Below are 27,722 nucleotides of genomic sequence, written 5' to 3'. Positions count from 1 at the left end.
GAAGCTGATGAGACCGCTTTGGTTGGCCCTGTGGATGGGAAATTTTGTTATAAAAACGAATGGATGGAAGCGTCGATAAGAGCATGGTTGTGTGCAAGCTATGCAACAAGGAATTCGCATATCACCGCAGCACATCGAGCCTCAAGTAGCACCTCATGTTCTGAATGTACTTGAAAGTATTGTTTTACTTAAAAAAACAGTTTACAGAAGGTATGGGTACCTGAATTTCTGAAATGTAGGCTACTATATTTCTAAATATCCTATTGCTACACTTAATGGCAATATTGCACTGGTCTGTTGGACTTGGTTGAACAAAAATAAACAATATTTTGTTGCTTAAGCTTATGTATTCAGTCATTATTCAATGGTATACTAAAAATCCATATGAAAAAACTTACTTCTCACTGTTCTCAGGTCAAATATTTATATGCGATTAAAATGCGATTAATTTCGATTAATTAATTGCAAAGCCTCTAATTAATTAGATTATTTTTTTTAATCGAGTCCCGGCTCTAATGTTTACACATACAAGGAATTTGTTGTAGTGACAGAAGCTCCACAGTGCAACAGAAAGACAGCAACAGGACAGGACACAGATAATAAAATAATAATATACAAATATCCAAATGGGCAATGTACAAAGCAGCAAAAACACAATATATAATATAGACAACTATGTATGTACAGGTCAAGTATGTGCAAATTAGAAATGAACAAATAAAATAAGTGAGTGAGTGAATGGATAATGTATTCTAGTTGTGTGTTCCACATTTATTGTTGAGTGTTCATGAGATGGATTGGCTGAGGGAAGAAACTGTTTCTGGTCGTTCTGGTGCTCAGAGCTCTGTAACGTCGACCAGATGGTAACAGTTCAAAGAGGGATTGTGCTGGATGTGAGGGGTCCAGAGTGATTTTACCAGCCCTTTTGCTCACTCTGGATGAGTACAGTTCTTGGAAAGTGGGGAGGGTTGTACCAATGATTCGCTCAGCAGTCCGGACTACTCTCCGTAGTCTTCTGAAGTCAGATTTGGTAGCTGAGCTGAACCAGACAGTTATTGAAGTGCAGAGGATGTATTCAATGATGGCGGAGTAGAACTGTTTCATTAAGTCCTGTGGCAGGTTGAACTTCCTCAGCTGGCGAAGAAAATACAACCTCTGCTGTGCCTTTCTGAGAATGGAGTCTATGTGAATATCCCACTTCAGGTCCTGGGAGATGGTGGTGCCCAGGAATCTGAATGACTCCACTGCAGTCACAGTGCTGTTCATGATGGTGATTGGGGGGAGAGCAGGGGGGTTTCTCCTGAAGTCCACAATCATCTCCACAGTTTTGAGCGTGTTAAGCTCCAGGTTGTTAAGACTGCACCAGACACCCAGCTCCTTATCCTCCTGTCTATAAGCAGACTCGTCACCGTCCTGAATGAGGCCGATCAGTGTGGTGTCGTCTGCAAACTTCAGAAGCTTGACAGAGGGGCCTTTAGATGTGCAGTCGTTGGTGTAGAGGGAGAAGAGCAGTGGAGAGAGTACGCAGCCCTGAGGAGCTCCAGTGCTGATGGTACGAGTGCTGGATGTGAATTTACCAAGCTTTACTAACTGCCGTCTGTCTGTCAGAAAGCTGTTGATCCACTGACAGACAGAGGTGGGGACGGAGAGCTGAGTTAGTTTATTCTGAAGGGTTTCCATGTTAAAAGCGGAGCTGAAGTCCACAAACAAGATCCTCACATAAGTCCCTGGTCTGTCCAGATGCTTCAGGATGAAGTGCAGTCCCATGTTGACTGCATCATCCACAGACCTGTTTGCTCTGCAGGCAACGTCTTTTGAGACTGCCGAACTGCTCTGCAACCATGTGTTCCGATTCTACGGCTTACCTGAAGATATCGTATCAGACCGAGGCCACAGTTCACTTCCAGGGTATGGACTGCTTTCTTCAGACACCTCAACGTTAATATCAGCCTCATGTCCGGGTATCATTCACAATCCAATGGGCAGACGGAACGTTTAAACCAAGAGGCAATACGATTCCTTCGTTCATACTGTCAACAGCAGCAATCAGAATGGAGCAAATATTTGTTTTGGGCCGAATACGCACATATTCACTTACGAAACCCGTTACGGGAATGACTCCCTTCAAATGTGTTCTGGGTTTTCAACCATCACTATTCCCTTGGTCTGGTGAGCCCACTGACTTGCCCTCAGTAACAGAATGGCTGCAAAATAGCGAGGCAGTTTGGGATCGTGCTCACACTCATCTATTTCATGCAGTCAGGCGTCAAGAGCAACAAGCCAATCGCCATCGTCGCCCCGCTCCAGAGTATACCCCCGGCCAATCGGTTTGGCTTTTCACCAGGCATTTACGACTCAGACTCCCATGCAAAAAGCTCAGTCCCAGGTATGTTGGCCCATTCAAAATTGTTAGACAAATTTCTCCTGTATCATTTCGATTAGAACTGCCCTCTAATTATCGCATCTCTCCCACATTCCATGTTTCTCTCCTGAAACCCGCTGGTGGTCCGAGAGGAGTGACGGAGGAAGGAACCGTCACTACTGAGCGTTTCTTACCCGTGTTTGTTTTATATCTCTCGATCTTGGACTGTTTCTGATTGTTCTCTGCCTGCCCAGACCCAGATTGTTTAGAGGACTCTGATTCTCGCCGCCCGCCTCGACTCTCTGCCTGACTCTCGACTTTGTCTCTGCCTTGCCTCCATTGCACAGTTTGTTGGTATTTGACTCTGCCTGTTTGACCATTCTAATAAAGCTGCAAATGGATCCAACCCAGTCTGATCTTTCACAACACAAATTAGTTATTTTACTTTTTTATTATCTTAAATCCCTTTAAATCACTTAATCCATTTAAATAAAAAGGACAATTCAATTTGTGATTCCTCCAAAATATAAATAAATAAAAATTAAAATAAATAAATAAAAAAATAAAAAATGATGACATGATTTTTTTTTTTTTTTTTTTTTTTTTTATGAAAGTCACCTGCAAGAGCTGTACCCAAACCAGAGATTCCTCTGCCCATAGCAGCCGCAGTGGCATAGTTGTCTAAAAAACAAAGTAAAAAAAATAAATAAAACTCATTAAACATACCTGTGGTCCAACAGCATGCGGTAAATATACTTGAGAGAATGAGTGCGGGGATTCACTTATTAATATTAATATAATTTCCCTTCATTTTGAGGAGCAACATAAAGCTTATTTACATAAGATGTTGGATATCTTCATGTTGCAGCCCTCAAATGTTTATATTGCCAAACTGTAGTATTTTTGCTATATTTACCAGCTACAGAGGGATTCAGACAAGCGGTTTGATTACAGCTTTGGCACCTACGCTCTATCACTATGGATCATTGACATTGTTCTGTCTTCTTATTGGTTAGTTGGCATAAGATATTTCATGCACTAGAAAACCATAAAACATTTCACTGTTGCCAGATATGTATTACAGAAAATCACCTAAATGCAGATGATTCCAAACTAACTCAACTAAATCAAATGAACACACTGTAAACATAACTGCATATTTTCATGTTTTTCTTCAAACAATTTGCAAAACCCATAGACATAGATATATTTCCTCACAGTTTTGTCATACACAAAGCAATCTAGACATTATCTGGCAACATGCATTAAAATGTAACAATGCTTTGAGTTCACAGCAAGAATCTGAGTATAAATTTAATCTAAACTAAGGTTCACTGGCTGTGTTACTAGAAAAAATAGGGGACAGTTAAGCATATTCGATTTTCAAACTCATTTCACTTCCATGGCCTAACAATGCTTGAGTGGTCTGGCTATCCTTAGAATTATCTCATCAACAGAGAAAATGGATCTCTTATGATAACTTAAATGCCTGTGTGTACTAGATTTTTGTAGGAAATGAGGGTAGGGTAACAGTCATACATGCATGGTAATTAGTTTTGTACATACAGACAAGTGTGGGTAAGAACTGCGACTTACAGGTAGTGCCTATACATGGTAACTAATTAGATACTTTACTGTACTTACATGGTAAATATGTAGTACTTACGGACAAGTGGGTACAAACAGGCAGGTCCTTACAGTATCCATATATTGTAACTAATAAGACACATTACTGTACATACTAATGATATGTACATGGGAAATATGTAGCACCTACGGAAAACGGTGCTATTATGTGGTAACAAACAAGTCACATACTTTATTTGGTATACACGTGGTAAATATGTAGTACTTACAAACAAGTGTGTGTTAATGTTAAATTGCTCACCACAACAGTGCTTACAAAGTTTGAAGAATTGGTAATTCCTGTGTAATGTTTATGTAAAATGGTGCACTTTATTTTACAGTCCTATTTCCATATACTTACTATGTATATCTACCATCAATTACTCAATAACTACCTTGGTCCATGTATGTTTATACCCCCAACTTGAGTACCGCATAACTTATTCTGTACATTAACTAATAGGTACATACACCATTACTTACATAGTAAGTAAGGATTCAGCTGCTCGGATTGAGTTGGGCAGGTCATTCCACCAGGTGGGAACAGTTAATGAAAAAGTCAGTGAAAGTGATTTTGTGCCTCTTTGGGACAGCACAATAATACATTGTTCACTTGCTTAATGCAAGCTTCTAGAGGACACATAAGTCTGAAGTAATGGATTTAGGTAAAGGGGTGCAGAGCCAGTGTTGGTTCTGTAGGCAAACATTAATGCCTTGAATTTAATGCGAGCAGCTATTGGTAGCCAGTGCAAATTGATGAACAGAGGTGTGACGTGCGTTCTTTTCGGCTCATTAAAGATTAATGTTGCAGCGGCATTTTGGATTAATTGTAGAGGTTTGATGGAATTGGCTGGAAGACCTACTAATAGAGCATTGCAATAGTCAAGTCTGGACAGAACAAGAGCTTGAACAAGGAGTTGTGTTGCATGTTCCGAGAGAAAGGGCCTGATCTTTTTATATTGTATAATGCAAATCTGCAGGACCAGGCAGTTTTAGCAATGTGGTCTGAGAAATTCAGCTTATCATCAATCACAACTCCAAGGTTTCTGGCTGTTTTTGAAGGAGTTATAGTTGATGAACCTATCTGGAAGGTGAAGTTGTGATGAAGTGATGGGTTAGCTGAAACTACACGCAGTTCTGTCTTAGCTAGGTTGAGTTGAAGGTGATGGTCCTTCATCCAGCAAGAAATGTCTGTTAGGCATGCTGAGATGCGAGCAGCTATCGTCGGATCATCAGGATAGAATGAGAAGTAGAGTTGAGTGTCATCAGCATAGCAGTGATATGAAAAGCCATATTTCTGAATGACAGAACCTAGTGATGCCATGTAGACAGAAAAGAGAAGTGGTACAAGAACTGAGCCCTGAGGCACCCCAGTAGCTAGATGTTGTGACTTGGACACCTCACCTCTCCAAGATACCTTGAAGGACCTATCTGCGATGTAAGACTCAAACCACTGGAGTGTGGTTTCTGAGATTTACCACGTGTATACCAAGTACAGTATGTGTCTTGTTTGTTACCACATAATAGCACATTTTTCTGTAGGTGCTACATATTTACCATGTACCGTACATATCATTAGTATGTACAGTAATGTGTCTTATTAGTTACCATATACGGATACTGTAAGGACGTGCCCGTTTGTACCCACTTGTCCGTAAGTACTACATATTTACCATGTATATACATTAGTAAGTACAGTAAAGTATCTAATTAGTTACCATGTACGGGCACTTCCTGTAAGTGACCGTTCTTAGCCACACTTGTCTGTATGTACAAACTAATTACCATGCATGTACGACTGTTAAGTACAGCCGTGTTTCTTATTTGTTACCATGTACATACACCTTAGGTAAATACCTTGTGTTACCACTCTTTTGCCTGTAGGTACAAGATATTTACCATGTATGTACCAGGGAAGTACATGTACTGTAAAGTAAAGTGCTGCCGAAATAAGCCTAAGAATTACTTGTTTGTAGTTGACTTGTCTGTATATTAATCTGAGATAGGAGTATTTTAACATTTAGGTATTAACTGTTATGAAGCCTGAAGGGAAATGCAGCACACCAACATAAAAAAACAAACAGAAAAATGTTGATGATTAGTCTTTTGTCTTTACAGACCAACAGCCTAGAAATAAGGCTAAAGATATCTCATCCCTTTCTTAAGGTCTCTTTTAAATAAACTGAATCTCATTACCAGGGTTAAGGTCCTCTGGCTGACAGTAAACTAAAGTATCCTGGATCATTAGTCTCCAATCCTTCAAATCAGGTCAGATTAGAGGTCTGCTTCCTAATATGTCAAACTGCCCAATTTCAGACCAGACTTGGGTCAGTTTTTCATGTTTTATTATTATTATTAATTACAAACATGAACCAGGTTTGCTGTTAGTGAACATATGAATAATATTTCCAAATATATAATTCCGTAATATTAACTTTGTTTTGACACTTGCCTTAATTTGCTAGTCATATCCTTATAAAATGTGTCTAGGTGTAACTGTAACTAAATATATATATATATATATATATACTGTATGTGTCATGAACGATTTCAGGCCATTTTTCATCCATTTCCACCTTGCAGCAAAATTGGTATTATTTCTGGAACTTGCACCTACGCTTTCTCATTTGCACACAGACACTGAACAGAAAAGCTCTGTCCCTTGTCAAACTACTTGGAGAGGAAGTAACAAGAGATTAAGAGATTTTAAGTTGGATTTTGTTTTAAATAGTATAAGGTATTTTAATTTCACATTTGATATAAAAGAGTTTGATGTTCATTGAAAATTCATTATAACTGTCAGAACTTAAAACCTCCCTCCCTGTCCTAAAAAGTGTATATTGAAAACTAAACTAAGTAAAAATGTGCATATTAAGTGTGCTTTTGTTTGTTGTATTCTCCATTTTGTATTCATATTTTAAGGTTAATTCGAAACATGAAATCCATGACAATTAAGCTTATGCTGATATGAACAAGAGTAAATCATTAGTGTTTGAAGGCATCACATGAAGAGTGTGTGTGTGTGTGTGTGTGTGTGTCACTGTGTTGGTGTATTTCCTGTGTGAGCATATGGCATGTAAGTGCCTGTTCAAATCTCCTACTGAGTCATATAACAGAATCTCTCTCTCTCTCTCTCTCTCTCTCTCTCACCTCACACTACAAGTCTCTAGTGGATCAGCACATAGTAAAGGCTCCACGTACACTCACAACTCAAATGAGATTCACTCAGGGATGAGATTCACCCTTGCAAAAGTGCTGAGCCGGCAAGAGGCCATGCTCAGGAACACCACAATCTTGGCTGTAGATGAGCGGGTGTTTCATCAGAGGGCAACTTAAATGGAACCAATTATTGAACCTTCAGACAAAATCTTCAAAAAACAAAAACAAACAAAACTGCATATGTCATTTTTGATGAGTATGATATTTATGCTCATATGTGATCCTGGACCACAAAACCAGTCATAAGGGTAAATTCTTCAAAATTTGAGATTTATACATCATCTGAATAAATAAGCTTTCCATTGATGTATGGTTTGTTATGATAGGGCAATATTTGGCAGAGATACAACTATTTGAAAATCTGTAATCTGAGGGTGCAAAAAAAATATAAATATTGAGAAAATCACCTTTAAAGTTGTCCAAATGAAGTTCTTAGCAATGCATATTACTAATCAAAAATTAAGTTTAGATATATTTATGGTTGGAAATTTACAAAATATCCTCATGAAACGTGATCTTTACCAATGAGTTTTGGCTTAAAAGAAAAATCAATAATTTTGACCCAAACAATGTATTTTTGGCTATTGCAATAAATATACCCCAGCAATTTAAGACCGGTTTTGTGGTACAGGGTCACATATTGTATGATATAAGATAATATGAAGCTCATATTCAAGGAGTGAATTGAAAAAAAAAAAAGAAAAAACACTTTTTGTATGTTTTATTTACATACAAAAGACTGATGGATCATATTTGAAATATTTTAACATGATTTAAAAAAAAAAAAAATTATATCTGTATAATCTAAGTTGCTTCAATCAAATTAAGTGTTCATCTTTTTTATATTAACAATATAAAATGTACTATTACATTCACTTTATAAAAATCAGTTAAAGGCCTTTACTAAAGGCCTTTTACCTGCTAAAAAAATCATCAAAGTTTTGATCATTTGTAGGCCTTGCATATCAAATATGATACAGGGTTTATAGAGTTAATGAAATAATTCACCCAAAAATGAAAATTCTTAATTTCATATGACTCTAAACCTGTATGACTTGTTTTCTTCCGTGTAACACTATATTTTAAAGGATATTCACACAGTTATTTCATATACAAGACTGTCATGTGGCTTCAGAAAGTTATTCGGACTACTTTTTTATGCATTTATTAAGCTTGACAGCACTTTTATTACATGGAATAGTGCAGCTCAGAAAATGTAGCAAAAATCTAATTTTGTGTTCCACAGAATAAAGAATACAGGTTAAGTAACATATCACAGATTATTATTATTATTATTATAATTATCACACAAGAAGTAACACTGTTGCTCTCTTCTGAAAGTCACTGTACAGCATCTGATGTTCCATCAGACGCTATCTATCAGTGTGTCAGAGCAGCGATCGCAGTGCTTCCTGTGGATTAGGCTGTATATACAGCGCCTGTGTAATCTGATGGCTGCCTGTGAGAGAGGCCACAGCGGCGTTAAATTAAAAGTGCAGCAGCGGAGCTTTTGTCTGAATGAATAGAGCATTGTGCGTTTCTTCAGTGGAGCTTTGAAGGAAAACAATAGCGTAATTCTGAGTTGAACTACAGAAAGCACGACATTGATGAGTCACATACACACTCTCACGTCACAGGTTTACAAACATGCACATGCACTCACACACATGCAATCTTTCAATCACATTAGAAACACAAAAATAAGTATCAAATTGCTTTTCCACTGCCGGAGCTTCTAGGAACGGTTTATATTTCTACTTGAGCTCGGTTCAGTATGGCATGATAGAACACAATACAACAGTTAAACAACGAGTGGTACCTTTCCAAAAAGTACATATGTCTACCTTATTTAACCATATTGGTTCCTTAAAGGTACATATTAGTACCTTTTGAAAAGGTTCTACCACCGTGACTTTTTTTTCTGAGAGTGTATTATCCATTGCTATGGTCATCAATTAATTTCAGATTCAATCCCACATTTAAATATAATTATCACCCCCAACAATTTTCAGTGTGTGCTTAACAGCATGAAAGAAAAAATATTCAAAACTGTGAGTGGGTCATATACAGAAAGTGAGAAAAGAACGCTACCTTTATGATCACAAAAGCTGTCAATCACTTCAGTGTAGCGTGAGCTTACTGAATGAGTTCTTATCAAAAAGCTGTCAACATTGCACAATTAACGTCTTATGTAGGCTACATCATTTTTATTTTTGGTTGTTATGAAAGGATTCTCAGATATTCTTAAGCAAGCAAAATCTCAGTGCTTTTGTGATTGTGAGGAAGGGGTCATTAATCAATGTTATTGATTAAAAAATATATAATAATGATGTGCACAGATAAATAATTTGTAATATACACTGCGGTATTCCATTAAATTCAATTAACTGGGACTTTTGATTTTATGGTGACTAAAATAATTTGATGAGAACATTTTGAGATCACATTGAGATCTGAGACATCCTCAAAAGTCTTAGAGACATTGCCACAGTTCTTCTGCATTTAGTCTGTCTCAGTTTTTTTTTTTTTTTTTTTTTTACATGTCATCCCAAATGGACTGGATAACATCATACCTCAGATGTTTTGTGCATTCAAAAATCTCACTAGGTTACTTTTGCACAGTAGTGTAAATACTTATTTTTTTCAAACAAACATCAACATGCAACATCTATTTAGTTATTACATTTTCATAATTTGAGAACCGCAAAGCTGATCTTGCCAATTAATCTTACCTAATTAAACTGCAAAAGAAATGCTATTGAAATGTCACTTCTCTGATTAATCTGATCTCGTCTGGTAGAAAAAATTAGAAGTTAATAATGAGCAACTCTTTTATTATCTTTTTCGGTTTGCTCTGAGAAGGAAGCATATGATTGAAGGGCAGAGCAGAACACGTCACCTTGCCTCCAAATGCTCATCGCAGTAACATGAAGTGCTGGTGGCTACGCTGTTTATCTCTTTCATCCAGAGCACTGGCAGCTGCAAAACACAAACATTTGGATCAACATTAGTGATGGGATACTGAAACACACCCTCCCACTTTGTAAAAGCAGCGTTAAACGACATTCACAACCTGTTTAACTTCTGTAACGTCATGTTTTTCTCTGTAAATCAGAAGATTATGTAAGATGGCACAAAAACGGGATTTGATTGGATCATGAATGTTAGGCTATTTGTTCTTCCCTCACATCCTCATGCTACATTCAAGTCCACCAGAGAAGTTCCTACTTACGAATCATAACTGTGTTGTAATATGCGTGTTGTTTTAGTAGGACAAAACAGACCCAGTAGGCAATTTCATGTTGCTTTTATTTCATTCAATGACAAAAAGCTTTTTTAAATGCTGGTGTGAGCAAATGAAGAGCAAACGATGTATTTTAGTGAGTGTTTAACCGATACTTTATGTTTAGTCACACAAGCCTGACGCCTCATAAAGCTTACTTTACTGTAAGCTTTGTTGCAATTGATTGACGCTACACAAAATAAAACAAATCGAACAGTCAACATTAAAGCACATTAAAACTTATTATGACCACTTCCAGTTTGCTTAATGACTTAAACTCGGAAAGAAAATCCCACTGGTAATTATGCAATTGTGATGGCGTTTATGTTCGCACATATTATTCCAACATGACTCGAAGACAGCACTGGTAACATCAACACAAAGAAAAGTCATTTCAGAGACTGAGAAAGTATGCTGTGGTGGAAGATTATGAAAAAAACTATAGAAAAACACACATTGATGAATCATGCACAATAAGTCCAGAGGCATTTATTCAGAAAGGTCAGTTTTGAGTTCATGTTGACTTTAATATGTGCGTTAGTGTGGATACACAGATCTATTAAACAGCTGATAAAATCTATGGCAGGCTTAATAAGCACAGCGAAAACACACTCTGTTTGCACACACATAGACATGCCATCAATGGGATAATAGCATCCAGCAGACGATGAGAGTAAATGTTTACAGTCACTGTATGCAGCCTGAAGTCATTAGCGTGGAATGCACCAATACGACCCTAATTAGCACACAGGTGTCAGGGGAACAGAGCAGCAACACAGAGTCAGAAATCATCCCCGTCCACACACACACACACACACAGTTCCTCCTCAATATTTAGCTGGAGGACAGAAGGGTACATTGCAAGGGTATAGAGTGACACTAAAAGTCTCTAAGTCTGGTTCATTGGTGACATTCATATTGCAGATAAATAATAACATAATAAGTCTATGGTCACTAATGGTATATAATAGTAAAAATATAATATAATAGTCAAAAATAATTGACACAAAACAGGTTATACTGTTGGCATCCGTGTTTCTTGTTTTCAAACAGCAAATATTGCAAATTATAGTGAGCTTGGGAATCACAACGTGTCCCAACCAGAAAAATGGGGTGTGACACGACACAATCAAAAGTCAATCGGAACAGTTTCTCTGTAGTTCACACCACAGCTGAGGAGCATAAAACTAAGAATGCATACTTTGTATTTTCATGACTTCTGTGATGTTTTACCAGATGGTATGCTCTTTATGGTGTTTCTTGGGGAAATTCAGGAATTGTCATATAATATTTGATTGTAAATGATTTCTCCTAGACAGCAATCAGATTAAATGAAAAGTAAATTGAGACTTTTGCTTAAGTATACTATTTTCAGGTATTTCTCTAGAGGCCTTGTCATTTCACATTTCTCCTCTAGTGTTTCAAAAATCAAACAAAAATCTCAACAATATGCTCTGATTTGCCAAGATCCCAAAGTCTGCTATTAAAAATGAGAAATCTCAGTATGAACTCAAACATTTCTAATTTTCTCAAATTCATTTTATACCTCTATACTCCTACGGTAGGACAGCACATTTTTGAAGAAAGATCTGAGTTAAAGTTGAGAGATATGATGGAATTACGTTTCCTGGGCTAAGAAAGAACAATCTTTCACAGTAAAAACACTTTATTTCCTGGATTACAAGTCCCACAAAACACGTCACCTACTTCAAAAGGGAGATTAGCCCAAGTTGATTAGTATAACATTCTTATGCCATTAATTTCAGTTTCACCTTAATCAAATTTTCTGATCTGATTTTTATTAAACATTTTTAGTGCTGTCAAACTATTAATCGCGATTAATAGCATCCAAAATAGAAGATATGACATGATATATGTGCGTGTGTTGTGTATATTTATTATTTATATATAAATACACACAAATGCATGTATATATTTCAGAAAAATATGTCATGCTTGTATATTAAATATATTTATATATAATATAAATTATATTAATAAAATATACATGTAAATACATGTATATATTTTCAAAATATATACTGTACGTATGTGTATTTATATATATATAATAAATATACAAAGTGCACACACATATATTATGTAAACAAAAGCTTTGGACGCGATTAATCGCAATTAATCATTTGACAGCACTAAAAGTTTTGTTTATAATGAATGCCTCTATTATTTATCTGCGTTTTATATTTTTATTTCCTGTTCTGTTCTGAATAGCATTCAATTGAAATTATTTATTGTGAAATGAATGGTTTTTAAATTATTTGTGAATAAAATCAAATGTGACTTGTACCCAAGATTCTGTTTTCTCATCAATGCAATTTTGTTCTGGAGCGACTTATTGTTAGGTGAAAAAATATGGTAATGTAGTTTTCCTACATTTCCTACAAGATTCAATCCTACAACCTTAAACCTCTGGCAAATCCAGTGACTAGTTCTTGGAAGCGTTCATTGTAACAGTCTGGGAACTTGTAAACATGACTTGTGGTGCAAACCTGCACCCCATCTCCTGGCAATTGATTGGAGTTGGCAAATTTAGCCATTTTTGTATGCAGTACACATCGGACATTCTGTGAACGGTCCGAGATTATTGTTCAACAGCTTCAGTGCCGTAAGACCCATTACTGAGCGGTTAATACAGATCACACACACAGAGCCCCTTGTGATGAGATGCTGAAATTAAGCTGATTAGTGTTTGCACCGGCCCTACAGCACCGGCCCCATCGGCCCTCAGGAACCTCGGCCACATCTCTCTCCCGCTTCTGCCTGCAGTTCGATAAGACAGAGAGAAAATGAGCTTATCAGAAATAATGGATTGTCTCAAACAAAGTCAACACAGAGAGCGATAGGACGGGATGTTCAGAGAGAGAGAAAGAGGGCATAGGGTACCATACAGCTTGCGAATATTGGTTTTCCTCGCCTTGGCAAGGAGAAACTGATGAGATGCAAGAGGACAGACACACACGCACGTAATCAATGCAGCGAGCACGCCATGACCTGTGTGAGAGGAATATTAGCTGAGCAGGTTCAGCCTGCAGGCGCCCGTATGCACCCATTAGAGTCCAACCAGAAGGAAATATGGGTGTGACACGTCAGGACACACACTAAACAGAGTGTTAAAAAAATCAAACATCCCCTCGCACGCTGCTGCAACGAACCTTGGCAGATGGCTGCAAACATTCAGTGGGATAGAACGAGCCTGGTCTGCACTATGGCAGCCGTCCACGTCTGGACCGAAACTCAGCACGATGGCGTTCTCAGGGCAGGGCTGTGTAATGAATAATTAAAAAGCAGAGTTTGGCACCTTGTCGGAGAGAGAGAGAGAGTGAGTGAGGGAAGGATGGGACGTCCTTTATACGACCATGTGTGTACCAGAGGCAGTGGACACCAGTAGGTCAACCCTCATATTATACAGTATACCAGCCAGAGACAGATGGACAAGAGAGAGAGAGAGGTAAATGAGTTACTGTAGTGACAGATGGTTTGTACACACTTTCTATCAAAAAAAGTATAATTTGACAAACCCTTAACTGCACTGAGGAATTACAGCCCTTTAATATAATTAAGGATAATAACAATTTTGTCATCAAAAGACCCACATCAAGCTTGTCCATTTTAATGGACTATAATTGAGAAAATTAATTTAATTAATTTAATTTAGTGCAGCTTTTATTTTACACTCCCTCACATAAAGCTCAGATTTGTTATCAAAAAGATTAATTATAACCCATGCATATTTTAAATAAAAAATAATTTGCCTATATAAAGGTTAAATCAAATTTTGATTCAAAAATTAAACATGGTAAATGTTATGTGACATCCTGTAGGAAATAAAAATCATAGGTGAGATCTTGTTCAAGTCAGCATGCGATGTTGGATATTCTATATTTTTATATGAAAAATATATAGGGATTCACGATGTCAGCCTGAAAATGAATGTTGTGTCAGAGGGCGAATAAGTTAAAAGTGTTGATTTTAATATCCCAGTTATTTCTCCTAGAAAGCAGAGAGTAAACATAGAGCATGTTAAGACATTTGCTTAAGTCCAGCTTTCAGAATTTTCTACTGAAAAGTAGCAAATTAAATTCCCAAACTCAAAATTCCCAAGATATTTGAGCTCTGATTTACCTAGACACCAATGTTTGCAATAATCAAAAGTCTCAAAATAATCTTCTTATTATTATTTTTATTATTATTATTATTATTCATCTTCTATTTATTTTGTAATTTTTTCTCTCATCACATTCTTCCAATACCAAATTTTTTGCTCTATACTCTTACTATATGTGGTATTTTTTTAAGTATCCAAAATAATTATTGAAGAAACATCTAAGACATGAGAATTAGGATGATTCACCCAAAAAGTTCACTTATACCTCATGTCATTCCAAGCCTGTACTCTACCCTGTACTCTGACTCTTTCTTGTTTCTTTATTTTTCAATTTTGAAGAATGTTTGAAGAAGAAAGCCATACAGGTTTGGAACAACATAAGGGTGATTAAAGGATATTTTGGAAATCAGTTTTTATTTTTGGGTGAACAATCATTTTAAGTAGCATATACCTTTTAAAGCATGAACTCAATTAATTATCTTTAGTTATGAAAGAAAAAAATAAAATTTTCCTCTGGGAATGTCAATTTACTGTAGTATGAATTACAAATTCATAAGCCTTTACGCTGAGAATTAGTTGTAGCCCTGAGGAATTATATTCTTTTCATTTAGCAAAATCTTTGTTTTTCCTTTAATTTACTGCTCTCAAAAAGGACCAAGCATGTGTTTGACGATATGGTGTATAGTTAATGTACAGTTAGGCCTATATCACAATTGTAGCATTTAAAAAGGAAAAACAAATAAGCCACAAAGGTCAAAGATAATGCGTATGGATTTGGCTTGAGATATTTCCCAGCTGTGGTAAATCTCCATTTTGGCACATTACTGAGAGTCAAGTCTTTCTGTTTAAGTCAAATGGAAGTATCAAAGCTGACGCTCCTAACCAGAGAATTATATTCAGGTCAAAGACAAGCAAATGCTGGGTCGGTTTCCCGCCCACTCTCTTGTTGTTTCCGAACCCAGGCCTCCTCATTGTGTTTGAGCGGCATTTGATGCGTATTAACATACAAAACTCAGAATCATGGGAAGGGGTTATTGGGGCGGTCAGAGAAACTTTCGGAAGTTGTAAAGCTCCTTCAGAACCTTCACAAAACATCGTTTTTCCCCTCTAAATTCGGCACCCAGGGCTCGTCTTTCTGCCTGTGACCCTGAGGCTGATCCCAGAGCAGAGCTGAAAGAACACATTGAGTGGGTGAGGGGCCCTGAGCGGCCATCTCAGGATCAGTCTGACAAGGTCAGGAGCAAAACTGCCCCCTCTCCTTGCCACGCTAGACGTAGCGCTAAACAAGTTACACAAAAGCTGGGACAGACAATAACCACTCCAACGGACTTCCTAAATTACGTCTTGGTTGTGTATAGGATAGAAATGGACGTTGCCTTTCATAATAAGTTTATTACATTGCTTTGAGTATGCCAATATACTGATATTGTCTTTAAAATTAAAATGATTATTATTCTTGCGAAATTTAAATTTATGACTCTAACTCCTCCTAGAATGTAAAGCTATACAACAACCAAACTTATATCAGACCTTCAGACTGTTCTAACTCAGGCTACTATATTTTCTAACTGATCAGACTTAGGTTTTCCTGAAATGGACAATCAAAACTCCCAAAAATCCTATAGACTTAAGGTCATTGCACACTGAGTCCGGGATTTCCGCACGTTAAAAAATAAATACGGCCTCACGTTGTGTCAATCACATTTACACACTGCCTCCGAAACTTTCGTCTGTCATAAAAAATCAGATCAGGTTCGATTTTCGGTGTTTTCGCATCCATAGCAAGCACATTGATAGGAAAGGATGACGAATACGAAAAAATGGAAAAACGCATGAGAAAAAATTTCAGACTCATACGGTCTGTTTAAAATGCTATGACTGTAATCTGCTTTAAGGCTGGAAAATCTAACTTTTAAACAGGTTTTAAAACACTGAGCATCATACATTTGCCAGCTTTGTAAATGGTGTTTAACATCCTCCAACTGGACGAAATCTGAAGCTTGAAATTCTAAATCTGTGCTCATCATACACTATGCTGCAGACAGCCTCTGCATGACTTTCGGCAACTAGCGTCAATTCGACCAGACTGAAAATCTGCACAAAAGTCATCTAGTGTATTCCAACCGTTAAGCACCACCAAATGAAATAAAAATTGATGTCTTGTGGCTTTTAGTCCATTACTACTATCTTTGAGGCCAATCTATATGCTAGTCTATATGATGGCTGCATTTAAAACTTACTTTCTTTTCAGGGAAAATCTGACAATAATATTGATGATTCATCTTGTCTGCAGAAGAGTATGCATTTTCCCCCAATATAATAAGTCTTTAGAATGGAAAAATCGTTCTCTCATAAGTTATAAATACCACCTGCTTCTGACAAGCAGTACTATATAGCAAATAATGATTCATGGCTTTGAAGTAAACTAAAGTCTGATTCATGGAGTCTTTAAAAGTGCCTTGTCTCTAGGTTACTTTCGAACAGAATATTCTTAGGCAGAAACTTCTACAGCCTAAACTGTGCAGTCAAATGCTAATAGCAAAACTTGTGTATTGCTGAGATTGACGTTTATTCATTTATTTGCAGGTACTCTGAGAGCATTTGCCTGCAGTTTCGGTGAGTACTGATTCCTAGATCTTTTTTCTGTGCCGCTTCATAAGTGCCACAATATGCCGCTAACGTCTCATCAAACGCGTTAAGCGTTCCAATTGCTTCAAAACTCGACAAGAGCCCACACAGTTTCTCCCTGTAGTGCTGGCCTGCTTTCAGAGCCAAACCATCCTCATTCAAGTCTGCTCCCACTTCCTCTCTCTCTCTCTCTCTCCATGACAGCAGAAATCCCTTTTTGTCTTTCACTCAAAGTGGACTCTAATCCGTTTATTAGCCTGAAAGCTACTGGGACGTGAAGACAAACCACATGATTCCTCTGCCCTGCTCCTCTCTCCGTCCCCCCCTCGGGAAGAGAGCCTCCCCTCATACTAACAGCTAGCATGATTTATACTTCTGTCGGCTCCTGCTATCTCCCCTAACACCCTGTAATGTGTCCCTCTTGCTGCGACGCCCTGGCCAGGCTAAACGGCTAAACGACTGACAGTGAAACAGCACTGCTGGGTCAGACGAGCCAAAACCCGTCATGTCCTCTACTCTTCTAATTAACAACCAGTGTTCTCAATTACTGACACACACATACACACTCATTCTACTGCCAGTGGTTCAAACACACATTCTTTCACATTATGTGCTGCAGAGGCATAGCAACAATGACTTTAAAGACACTGTGAAACCATTTACTGTTCATTTCCTATTGAAAGTGATTATGTTTTTCCAAACCAGTTAGGTGCAAACCCCATTCCACCACAGACTCCAAAGATTTCATTGGTGTCAAGCACAGTCTGGATCACCTACAAAATGTTAACATAAACTCTAACATAACCATAAATATTGCTGACAGTCTGAGGGATTGAGCTGACCAATAAAATTGTCTGAACGGGGTTTGGGCTTTACTAGAAAAAAAATAATGTGTTGCAGTTATAAGCATGATTGGTTATTTGCTAGTCGGTAGCAGGTGATATTTGACAGTGGGACATTCTCATAAAGAAAGTTCACTAAGAAGTAATTGTGCTGGTTTATTTGCATGTGCTATCAATATTTTTAAGACGTGGTTTGCAATAGGAATCAGATATTAATCGGATAGCAACACAAACAGCCAAAACATTCCTGAAAACAATAGACCTCATTTAGACAGGCCATTTGATTTGTGTAAATACACAATATGCAAATGTAATTTATGCATAATGCAGCGCTATACTAATGTAAACAGAGGTGAATATAAATTTCATTTCTGTGCAGTCATTTTTACCACACGCTAAAGTGGTTTACCTTGAATTCACTCAGTTGTCTGTATATTACGATGGAAAAAAAAAATTGGCTCTAGAACATGTGTACACATTCACAGTAGCAGATTGCATTTTTAAGCATGATTTGAGATAAAGGCGCAGCATTTATTAATTTATGCCAGATTTTTTAAATGTGTTGATTGTGCTGTGATTTGTGCAGTGATGACATTTCTGGAAGTTAGCATCACTTGTTCCCTCAACAAAAACACAGTAGGATTTTCCATTGGCCTTTGGATTATTGCAAAAAATAAATTCTGTGAACAATGAAGTTTGAAGCCTAAATATAAGCTAAACATAGGTTATAGATTAATTACACCATGGTTATATTGCTTCGGTGTTACCATTATTGAGCTTCAGACAACTTTTAGTTTTTCAGTTAAAAAAAATAAAAAAAAATTCCTAAAAGATTGACTTTTAATAGTTTGTAGGAGTGAAGTTATTAACACAATGCGGCACTGAAGAGCGGACTAGTGAGTATGTGTGATGATGTTTAATGTCCCCAACAATGTAGTCCAATTTAGCCACATGTTAGCAGCAGCCTTGTTCAAGATAAGTGAAAGTAAAAAAATTTTTTAAAAAAAATCACAAGGGGGTATAAAACGTTTAATACATCCTGCGCTTGTGTTAACTACTTTATTTTAGGCCTTTAACTAAAAACCCATTTAAAAAAACAAAAAAGCACTGACTTTGAGACGAAAGAAGCACAAGTGTTAAAATCCTAACTTGTTTCTGGGTTTTGGTCTACAAAAAAATGTCATCCCTGTAGCACTCTATGTTTTTACATTCAAGTAGGCAGGATCTGTACTTGTGTTCATATTGCCTACAAAATAGCCTCCCAGGGCATTTCCAAGATGGCCTCCATATGCTGATATGCCTTAAAGTAACACTGACTGAACAAGCACATTAGCAGCAACCACCTTTTAGCAAACCGCTTAGCACAGAACATTAGCACTGAAAATTGTTACGTCACCCAATTAATATTCATGAGCCAAGCTGATACAATTTATAATGAGTCCTCCCTCCATTTTTCACATTGTTTCTAGCCAAAATCTGCAACCACTCTCTCGTATGTGCTCACTCTCTCTCTGGAAGTGCTCCAGGGTGAACATTCTGAGATATGTGAGCCAAATTAATACAGCATTCACTGTAAATATTTTCTATTATACATTAGACAGTCTGGCCAGTGTCCCCCAGCCCGACATTAATCATCATTCATCTATCAAATTAAGTTATGACTGAATGATCAATACTGACACAGGTGCCAGATCTTATTTACCACGGAAAGAGAGAGAGAGAGAGAGGCAGGGAGAAATAAAGGACCTTCTTTGTTCAGACAGCAGCACAATGTCTGCTTGCTAAAGTCTCTGACTGCTGTAATGTTTATTCTGATAGACCAGACAGGGATTCTTCATCAAAGAAAACCATTGTTCATGCAGGACCAGATGAAAAGATCTATTCACTTTCCTTTGATATCCAATTTCAATTGTTGAGAAAAAAAAAAAAGAAGAAATCATGTAAGAGAGATTTTTTCTACACACCCCAGGCTTTCATTAAAATAAAAAATAAAAAATAAAATAACAACTATACAAGAAGGGGTATTTTCTCACACTCCAAAACCAAAAGAAAAGAAATTGCATTAAAAATAATCAAATAAAATTTTAGGAGAATTAATGTTTTGTTTTTCGTTACATAAATTTTATTCTGTAAAATTTTTCATTATTGGAATAATAATAATAATAATTCATGCTTATTTTACGTAAAGGAAGAGATAATAATAATAATTATTATTATTGTTATTAATTACAGTTATTGAGGCTTTTTTTCTTATACATATACAAATATTTTATTTTATGTTTTCCATAAAGTTTAAACTTTTTTTCGGAGATTTACCCGTATACGCAAGTGCATCTCCCTACAAGACCTGATACCTGATCTGAGGTGATATAATAAGTACTGTCAAAGTACATCCACCACACTACCTGCACACACACTCTGAATCACATACAGCAATAACAGCTTTGAATAACTGCACTTAGGGAAGTGAATGAATTGCTAAATCTCATAGTTAAAGTTCACTGAAGCTTCACCATAATAAAAAGGTTTAGGACAAGCATTTTTTAAAGTAACCAAGTAACACGTCTGTCTCCAGGAAAACAATTAGTGTTTGCTTAGGACTTAACAAGCTAGGATTAAGTCTAAAACAGATCAGGCAGCTGTCCTACATCCAGCAGACCTTTATGATGGGTTTGAGGACTGAAGTCATGAGGGACTTATGGAGAAGGCAAAACTGGTTGCTGTTGTCAAGTTGTGTCAGGTGCAAATCTTTTGACTATTACATGTGTGACTATCTTGGAAGTCTTTTAAAACCATTCATAGCTTTTTGTAGGGAACAAAATGACATTTAAGGTATTCAATGTTTGCTGCAGTTCTAAAATATAATTTCTTTCAAATATAGAGCAGCAAGTTTGCCCCATTACATTTGACATCATTGACGTCAAAATGTGAATCAAGAACTACCAAAAGGAACAGTTTCAGGTGAATAAGAGTGTGCTTTATGTGCATAACAGTCATGGAAATTATTATTATTATTATTGTTGTTATTATTAGTGGACAATGCATCATAATTGATCTCCATAACTAGTCTCTAAGTCACCTTGTTATTGAATTCGCCGAACCATTAAGCTACCACCATCACAACGTATCGATTACCAAACATCATGATCACAAATGGAAAACTAAAAAGACCAGTGCATACAAGCAACACACACATCCGCAAAATAAAACTGGCTATTAAAACTTAACATTATATAATGGATGTTATATAAGGACAACAGACTACTAAAAATACTGGCTCTTTCGGCCTAACCTCATATTAGGGCAGTGGAAATTCAAAAGATAAAAGGTAGGCTAAAAAATTGAAACATTTATGCAACTGCTTGGTGTGCGTAAATCCATGAACTCTTCAACTGTTGCCCTAAAGTAGGGCATTAGCTCCCTTTCGCTGACTTGGTGAGGATCGAAACATCACTGCATATTTTTAACCAACAATGCCTCCACTTTGGGTCAGGGCTTCATAAGTAAAGCCAAGCAGGAAAGTGACTGAGTGTGTGTGTGTGTGTGTGTGTGTGTGTGTGTGTGTGTGTGTGTGTGTGTGTGTGTGTGTGATTATGACCTTTCTCTGTTTGCAGGATAATTCCCCTTTTTGGCCCTGTGCTCTGCCGGGCCCCGTTATTCCAAACAAACAGAGCAGGCGCTCTGGAGGGCTTTAGCTAATGTAGAAACACTATCCTTCAGCTCTCAGACTGCATGTTAATGCTTGCATCTGTGGTGCCGGCCACTCGACGGGCTCAGCCACGCAATCAAACTGGCCCGGTAGAGTCACAGCTCTCTCCTTATTAGCAGACCTGACAACACACCGTGGACGGAGCGGAGGGGATTAGACTGCACTCCAGAGAGGAAAGACAGAAGCGCTCAGTCCGGCCCGCCCATACGTGTGTATAGAACAGCTCTTATAGGGTTTTAAAGAAGGGTATGAGCAATGCCAGACTGGCTGTGACTCAAACTCAGCCTGAGAGATAAAAAGAGTGTGATCCGGAGGTGTCAGTGTGTGACAGAGATGCCCTTACGAGAATCTTTCGGGTTCAAGATTTAGTGACAGCATTTATGGCATAATGGTACGTGCCACAAAAAAAGTGTTTGACTTCACTCATGAGTTGTTGTTGTTTTTTTTTGGGGGGGGGGGGTTCAATTAATTGAAAATTCATGGCATTTAGGCATTTTTTTAATTCTACACTGAACAAAATTATAAACGCAATACTTTTGTTTTTGCCTCCATTTTTCATGAGCTGAACTCAAAGATCTAAGACTTAAGGCACAACTGTGCAATAATCATGCTGTCTCATTAGCATCTTGATATGCCACACCTGTGAGGTGGATGGATTATCTCTGCAAAGGAGAAGTGCTCACTAACACAGATTTAGACAGATTTGTGAACAATATTTGAGCGAAATAGACCTTTTGTGTACATAGAAAGTTCAGCTCATGAAAAATGGGGGCAAAAACAAAAGTGTTGCGTTTTTAAATTTGTTCAGTGTATATTAAAATCTTTCATGACCCCTTGAATATTTTATAATTAGATTATATTATATAATTATAAAACAGAATATTATAAATTCCTCATAATTTGGAACTGTAGAAATCAAACCCCACTCCAAGATTCTTGAACAAGCTGATTATTTTTAATGAACTTGTTAAATCACATTAAACTAAGGATTAATTAGCAAATTGGAAATCTAAATCAACAACTCACTGATTCAATGATCTGGTCAGAAAGAGTCTCCCGTGAACAAGTCGTATAATTGTTCATTTCCGTTCAAAATACGAAAAGCATCAAAAGATCCTCAGAGCAAGTGCGCACGCACCTCATGACACAAGAAGTTACTAACTTCAGTATTTGGTATTGATTTTCGATTATTGATTATTGGTATTGAGTATGAAAATCACTGTCTGTTGTTCGTGAAGTAAATCTTCTGTGAAAGCCCAAGTTAAAAAATGATGGTCAAATTAGAGGTAAAAAAAAGGGTTTCTTGGATAAAATGACTCAAAACAATGGAGCAGTAACATGTTGTTGGTGTTGCAAAATTATACGATTGCTGTGGAAGCTGTTGCTATATTGTGTATTTTAACATGGCTGAACTGAAAAATATTGACAAATAAACATCCAGGAGCAGGATTATTAATTTTATAAGAAACTCTAAAATGTGCACTGTTTTCAGATCCATACATGTATGTCACACGATAGCACTGCTTTCTGATCTTGTCTGGATATAACAACAAAGTTATATCCAATATTTCAATTCATGTCATGACCATGTAAAAGCAGTAAAAGCCAGTAATTTTCACACATAGCACACAAAGATACAAGAACATCAGAGAGATCTTGCGTTGAAAAATCACGAAAAGGTTGTAGACAACCTCACAGCTCAAATGACAAATTTTTGTATGAAAGAATTTAAAACTGCACATTTCTGCTTTTAAACCCCTAAACAAGTTGGGCCCATTTACTTTCATTACTGCAACAGTGACTTTTGTTTTTCTGTTTTATTTAGTTTTATTTTAAAAAATGTATCATTTTCTGTGGTAATCGACTTTATGCCATATATATTGTTGATAGAGCTTATCTTATATTGAATCTGGAACATTACTTTGAGGGCTGGCTTACGTCCAGTGAGTTGATCCTGGACATAGAGCTGAAGGTCATTGCTGAGAGTTTTACACACACACACACACACAGTTTTGATAGCAGTGTGGGAGCACTCCTCCTTTGTGATAACAGATAACTCATGATTTACCTCAAGGAGCTGAAAGCTTTACCCTGAGAGACAATGGACACAAGTACAGACCCGTCTGCAGGAGACGTGTGGTAGGATGAGAGGGTGGAGTATCTGTCTTTGCTGACTCCATCTGTTCAGTGTTAAGGCTGACACAGGCATATGCAGACACACTGAACCAGAACGAGACTTCACATGGCAAAAACAGCTTCATCACGCTGTGTGTCAGTGTGTAAATGCATGAGTCACTTTTCCTCTAGATGTGGAATTGAGGTAAAACGCAGGGAACTTCCCTAAAAAACACACCCACACTTGCAATCCTTTAATAACATGAGAGAAGCCGCTCTGCCCCAGAAAGATATGTTACCCTAAAACCTTTCTCTGTTTTGTTAAAGTGTTCTTTTTGAGTCTCTGCACAACACCTGCTTCATCTCTGGAGCCAGATTGGATCTACTCCATCTGAACAGGTGATCAATATAAGGGACTGTAGTGGGCGAGAGAGAGAGAGAGAGAGAGAGCTCTCAAAATATCACAACAGCTCAGGAGAATATGCGGTATGAACTTTACCAAAGACAAACACAGCCAAGAGAAAAGGTTCATTTTAGGTTTTACTGACATTAAACTCTTAACAATCAGCAGCGGGTAAGAGTCGGACCACTAAGGATCATGATAGGTCCCAATCCCAGACGGGTGATTCATGAGCAGGAAAATTACTGTACTCTTGTATCATTATTGGGTCATTCACCACATGACTACCTCAGGAAGTACTGTAAAAGTCAGTATACTGAAAGCCAGTTTGGGAAAGAGAGCGTCTGATAAATGACTAATACATGTATAAGCAATTTTACAGTCAGACGATGATAGAACATGTGTCATATAACTTTTGCCTGAAAACTGCTATTCATAAAGGTTTGTTCCAAAACCACGTGAACTGATTTCTAATGCAACATCATAAAATGTAACCTCTTAAGTGATTATCATTGATTTGGCAACATTTCAGCAAGCCACTCAGTCACAAGTCACAATTTATTCCAGCAGAGTTTTATGTTAGCATGTTGCTAAGCTAATACTCTGGCGAGCATAGAAACATAGAACACACACATATTTGATAAAATAGTTATTTTTTTCAATACATTGAAACTTTGTGATTGATACTTGTACTTGATACTTTTTGAAAGTTCAAGTGCAGTTCGTAAGAAGTTCATATTTTTACTTTTATAAATTTAGATTTCATATACGCAGAGTAATACATCCAGATTTGAATGTGAGTTTTCCAATACAATGCCAATAAATATCCAGCTGTTAGGTAGGATCATCTAAGTACCTGCTTTTTGTCAATCTGATCATAAAAGTGGACAATGTTTCAACCATTTTCAGATGTAGCTGAAAGCACATTGCAATAGAATAGCAACAAAAGACGGCCTTCTCACTACACACTGACCTAATATGTGAGCGTTATGGGATGTGCTTAGAGAAAGCGTACCAAAACAATTGATCCCAACTATGCTATTTTGTGCCAAAATACAGATTATGACTGAAATCACTGTTACCATTTGTATAATTTCCCTTTCTCACTCGTAAGCAGCGTAATAATTGGCTTCATTTATTATCATTATCATATTCATACGGCCCAAGTGACATCACTAGAAAAGGAAAGACATTTCAACATTGTATTAAAGATTACAAAGACAAAAAATTACTTTTCTAATGTTTGGAACACATTGTCTAGGTAAGCAACATTTTGAAACAGATCTATAATAGATGGGCGTGATGGGTGTAAATTCCCATTTCTCCCTTTTTTAAGCACTAGGGCGTATAAGTAATACTGTGGTTTAACATAAGGAACATAACTTTCAGGTTTTTGATGCATGAATGTTTGAACTTGCATCTAATTCTGGAGCCATTACAGGTTAATCCAGCAGACGACTGTTTCTAGCTGCAGGTCTATTCACCTAGCAACCAGATGTCCCTGGCAAAGAGAATACCTTTATGTGTTACACTCTGACCTCTTACAAAACAAAACATATTTAACCTTCACCTCCTACATGCACAGAGAGAGAAAGAAGGACAGTTCTGCTGCTGAGGGGAGGAAACGCTATAGTGAACAAATACGGTTGTGTGAATGCCATTGGGGCACATTCCCATACAGAGCCATGTGAGTGCCAGCAGGCCAGTGTTCAGAGACGGGTGAGGAGGGGGGGCTGGGATCTTTGCAAACAGTCCATAAAGAGACCCTGCCACCCTCCCGTTCATATGTTAATGAGAGCCACTTTGTGTGGGGGTTAAAAAACTCTCAGGGGTCCGAACAACGTCGATTTAAACCCACAATAGAGCCTCAATTCTCTCGAGAAAAACCCACAATGCTCTCTCTCTGTCTCTCTTGCGCTGATAAAGAGATCAGTATGGATGTGTGGGTGTCAGGGTGCATTAGGCCCTGACAGAGTGTGATGTACAGAGATCATAATTCACTCATACACACATTTCCTGAAAGTGGTATTGATCAGCTGGCCTGAAAAGCAGGCCCCCCTTTTTTGACATTTTCTGTGTGGGTTTCTCGCAAAATTCAGGAGAATACATTTAAATGTGGTAAAATTGAGCTGTGCGTACTGCACTCTTATTGCTGTCTGAATAAATATTCAAATTAACCAAACTGTTTCTTAAAGCACAGATTTTAAAACTTTTTTTAATGTTGAGGAGCCCAAAATATGATGATATATTTACATTGTGTGAGAAAGTATAATCCAGGATTTGTTGTAGACTTAAATCTGGTTTAAAATTAAATAATTAGATTTTATGTTGTCACAATGTACTGAAGCCAAAGCAAATTATTAATATTATATCGGAAAAATACTGACATTTTAAGTCGAACACATTTTCTGTTAATATTTCAGTTCAAATTAATTTGTATAGTATTTTACAATAATATTATTTAAAATCCGTTTTACTGAGAAAACTGCTCTACAACCCCAAGTGAGCAAGATAAAGACGACAATGTGTCAAAATATTTATATATTTGATTAATTGCTACTATTTTCATTAATTCATCACCATTTTATGCAATTAATTAAATCAATTGACATATTAATTCAGATATAAACAAACGATTATACTCATGTAAACTAAACACTACTGAAAGAAAGAAAGAAAGAAAGAAAGAAAGAAAGAAAGAAAGAAAGAAAGAAAGAATCACATTAAGAAATATGGAGAACAGGGCAGATTGTTGGAGGTTATTGCTGGTATACAGCAGTCCTTCTTCTCTTTGTACATTGAGTTTTTTTTTTTTTTTTTTGAGTTCTGTCTGTTCAGTTTTGTTGAAGGACTTTTCAGAGACCTCTTTAAACTTTTGGCATTCAGTCAAGAATGTCTCTCAGACTAGCACATACACCTGCTCTTTCAGATTATGCTAAACTCTGTGTGAGAGGTAGAAAGCAGAAGTCAGCATTTACACGTTTTTTTTTTTTTTTTTTTTATCCAAACAGTGATTCATCCAAAAGAGGCAATAACACAAGAAGTTCTAACAATTCAACAATTCAAGTTCAGGTTCACCTCTATATCTTAAGTGCTTCTCCTAAATAGCGATGGAATTAAAGAAAGAACAAGGATTTTAATAATGCAACTATTTACAGAGTTTGGTGATTTTTTTTATATTTATGGTCTGATTTGTTTAAAAATGTATGATTTTCAGAAACAAACTAAGCATGAAGGTGCTCCCCTAAACCTCAGTGGTGTGTAATGATGAATGGCCACCAATTAGGCAAAATATACTTAAAACTTTCTAGAAATTGAAAATTTGTATTGCATGTCAACCGGCTGTATTTGCCCTCCGTCAAATGAGTATACATTAAAAGGCTATATGTACATTAGTACACATACACTAAGT

The sequence above is a fragment of the Barbus barbus genome (genome assembly GCF_936440315.1).
Source record: "Barbus barbus genome assembly, chromosome: 23".
In the NCBI taxonomy this organism is placed as follows: Eukaryota; Metazoa; Chordata; class Actinopteri; order Cypriniformes; family Cyprinidae; genus Barbus; species Barbus barbus.
Note: the sequence above shows the minus strand (reverse complement) of the source record.